General features: G+C 41.2%; 1 long non-coding RNA gene across 1 annotated transcript; it reads right to left on the bottom strand.

Annotated features, from left to right (window-relative positions):
- Positions 1 to 806: 806 nt before the first annotated feature.
- Positions 807 to 3,134, bottom strand: LOC127313931 (uncharacterized). Its single transcript, XR_007859248.2, has 2 exons — positions 2,995 to 3,134; positions 807 to 1,021 (listed from the first exon to the last, which is right to left on the bottom strand). It is a non-coding gene; the product is annotated as an uncharacterized lncRNA (long non-coding RNA).
- Between the last annotated feature and the right edge of the window lie 756 nt (positions 3,135 to 3,890).

Here is a 3,890-nt window from a genome sequence, read left to right on the forward strand (position 1 = left end):
GTTCTTATGTTATGGCAATGATTACCATATTATGATCTGTTATAAGATCAAGTAGTTGATCATTGAGTAAAGTGTTGTTGTGTTGATTATTAGTTCCATTTGATCTAACCGCTTAGATCAAATCATCTCTTCCCAAAACAAGGTTTTCACAAAGTCACATTGAGGTTTGTAGCGCTTGACTTGATGAGCTACTTCAATTCCACCAAGGTCAAGTGAAACTTCAGTTACTGTGACTGTTTTACTTTAAAGCGCGAAAATTCCCCAGATTTTCTATGCATGAATGCAATGCACACATCTGTTTCCTCTATTTTTGTAACCCCAATACCTGGGATATTACAAGAGAGGACTGAATGGATCACCATATATAAATGGTTGGATTACAACAACTCAAATGCTTGCTTGAGATAGAGGGAAATAGCTTTACTGCCTCAACAATAAAAGTAAAATAAAGGCCATGCGCAGAGGGAAGAAAAATTACTCATGTGCTAGAGACTTTTGTTTTAAATGCAATAGGAGCGTTGAAAATATATATTTTGAGAGGTATGTATGTCTATGTCAACGGTAGTGATAATTAATATGACTCATCATATAAGTTGCGTGCCTCATGCCCATATACTATTAGCGCCCACAACCTTGTCTTACTTTAATGATTACCAAAGATCTTCAACATATGCATATAGTTTCAACCAAGTATCGCAAAGGGGTACCTCCATGCCTTGTAGCGACCTCACCTTTTCAAGGTGCCGTTCTCTGTGCGTATCTGTGCTAGTCCCTGGATCAATCGCTAGCACAAACAGTACAAGATGTAATACCAAGAAACAAGGGTCTTTATTACATCGTATGATCCAGAATTTACATAAAGGATTACAAATTGCATAGCACAAGGCTAGCATATCATCAGAGTTTCACAACGAATAAACATAGACAGCATGGAGTCCTTCATCTTCATGTGCCACAGGCGAGCATGTTGAGGATAGACTCGTAACCCTAACCATCGTAACTCACTCGTCTTTCAAAACATCTGCAACATGAAAAGTTACAGCCACGAATGGTCAATACTTTGAATGTATTGGCAAGATGACACTATAGTGGACTCAAATGGCAACCTAACACTTAAGTGTACATTTGGATGGTAGAGCTCAGGCATATTGCATAAAGCCAGTTTTCTCCTATCATTTGACAAAACCTTTTCTTCATACTAATTAAGCGGTACCATTGATAGAAATCAATGAACCTGGAAACCACCGGTAAATCCCCGGTGAATCCTCCTACCCATGATCAACTTGGTTTGGGCGAACTACCCCTGTAGACTCAGACCATAGACATGGCACGGGACCTACTAGCCGATAGTCACTTGCACCAATTGGCATAACCCTGTTCACCCATCAAGTTTTATTTAAGAAGTTGGGATGAGGAGACTTTAGAACATGTGCCTTGTCAGTTCGCTCAAATTGTCCGTAACCAGGGACATGGCTAAGTACTTAGATTTAACACTCTGCAGAGGTTGTACAATTTACCCACATGACCTAGTCTGCTCTTCTTCCATGATGCACATTTTGCTCAAATGGACAGATGTTGACTAGGACGAGACTTTTCCGAAGTAATCCCCCAGACCTTCCTCTACGGACCCGTACCAACCTACAATCCCCTACATCATCTGTCACGTAGGATCCGGGTTCTCACAACATACTCTGTCAAGCCAGAGCCCATATAGCATGTGGTTGTACGGTAAGCTAATGAGCAAGGTTGTCTATTATCTCTTTGTTCCTGGGTGGCCGTCCACAAGTGCGATACACCTGGGGTTCAGAGGTTCGACGACATGACCCCAGAGTAACCACTCAACATAACCCAATCCAAGCCACATTCCACCCAGGTAGTTCATTGAATTTAGTTGTTTTTCCATAACCACTACTAAAACATTTTCATAGCATAGCTAAGCATCAACTAAATTCAATGGCGACAAAATATAGTCAGGTGGAAGTAGCTATCTACTGGGATTACAAAAGCAAGGCATACCCTAGACATACTACAAAAATTTCTACGGTGCATTGATAAAACTGGGATAACTGTGAGGGTGTGTCACTTGACTTTTTGGTAGTTGATGTGCGTTCTCTTTTCTTTCAACAAAACACGTCGCTCTCCACATGAACTATAAGATGAAAATAGCACAAAATAAACACACCATTCATTGCAACATAATCAAACAAGACAACAATCAGAAACCGCTCTATGGTACTAAGGTGTGGCATGAGATTTGGCTTGCAAGATAGGTGTCGGGATTTGGTTCATGGATCCTAATGGATAACAAGGGTTTTAACACATGGGATATGTGGTAGGGTTTCTCGACCTCACCGGAGCAAGGTGAAAATCTAAAATAGGACATGTCACACTTTACTCAAATAACTCACTTGTTATTTAAATAATATGAACTAGGATAATATGTTGTGGAGAGATGTGATCATGGAACATGGTGAATGTGTCTAAATGATTTTCATAGTCGAAGAACGATATTGTGGATCCTAAAAATACCGCGAAAATAATGTTTGCAAAGCCGACATGCAAAATGTCTAAAATGGTCTACGCATTTTACTGATTCTAACGATATAAAATTTGTCAAAAACCGACGGGTAAAACTAAAGATATGAATTTTACAGTTAGCGGTTAAGTGCTAATGTTGTTCAAAAAGTTGTCCGAACAAGTTGCTCGGATGGAAAAACTTTCTACACGAAAGATGTAGAGAATAATTTTACAAACTTAACGGAAGAACCACTATTTAAAACGAAGATCTATATCTATAGTTACGGAATTTCAAAGTTTCTCGTGGGCTAGTTAAACTACTTAACACGAGTGGATCGATCAGATGTGCAAATCAGATGTGCAGCTAACGTTGGACACTTGGATTAAAATCCAACGTTCTACGATGGATCACCATACATCTATTCTAAACTTAACGCTTCAGATTCAGACTTAACATGAAGAGATGTTGGGATTTACCGCGCCGACGATGATGAATGACGTCAACGATGGAGCCAGATGCGGCGTCGTGTTGCTGCTGTGCTGAGCGGCAGAGAGAAAAAGGGCAGCAGCGCGGTGTGTAAGAAGAGAGGAAGCGCAGCTGCGAAAGAGAGAGAGGCGCGCCGTGCGCTTGCCCTGGGGACTCTGGGCAGGGGTTTATATAGGGGATTGGGGTGTCCTGGTTCACTGAACCGCGGCGCGCGTGGGCGCGATTTGCGGGCGAAATTTGCGCGAGCGAGGCGGCAGCTGGGGAGTGGGGACGGTCGTGGACGCGGGCGGGAGCGCGGTGCGTCTGCTCGCGTGGGAGGCGAGCGATGGCGAGGCGGCCGGGTGGAGCTGAGCCGCGCGGGGTGGCCAGGTGGGGTGGGCCGGGGGCGAGCTGGGCCATTTCGGCCTGGCTGCTCCCTTCTCTTTTTCTTTTAAACCAGAAATTGAGAATACATTTTTGGAGTATCAAAAATATTCGGAAAAATAAAAATGAGGTACCGCTGAATTCGCTATGGAAAATACTTTAATATGAGACCAAATTTGGGATGAAAATATAAATTTTATAAAATCAAAATTTGACATACATGTCTATGCCCTTTTAGGGTTTTCTCAAAATGATGATTTTATAAGTTTTAAAACCGCCGAACAAAATAGAGTATTATTGGCAAAACTTTTGAAAGCCAAGGTTTATGAAAACTCTATTTTTTATAAATATATTTTTAATAAACACAAAAGTTTTAATTCCTTGTGAAATTCCAACTATGAAAAACAAACAAACACTCGCTTTATTTTATTTTCACATTCCAAAATTTTGGGATGTGACATGCCTCCTGTACAAAGGTCCAAGGAGATAAATCGCATTTTATTTCTCGATTTTGATAAATCTC

The sequence above is a fragment of the Lolium perenne genome, chromosome 7 (assembly GCF_019359855.2).
Source record: "Lolium perenne isolate Kyuss_39 chromosome 7, Kyuss_2.0, whole genome shotgun sequence".
Classification (NCBI taxonomy): domain Eukaryota; kingdom Viridiplantae; phylum Streptophyta; class Magnoliopsida; order Poales; family Poaceae; genus Lolium; species Lolium perenne.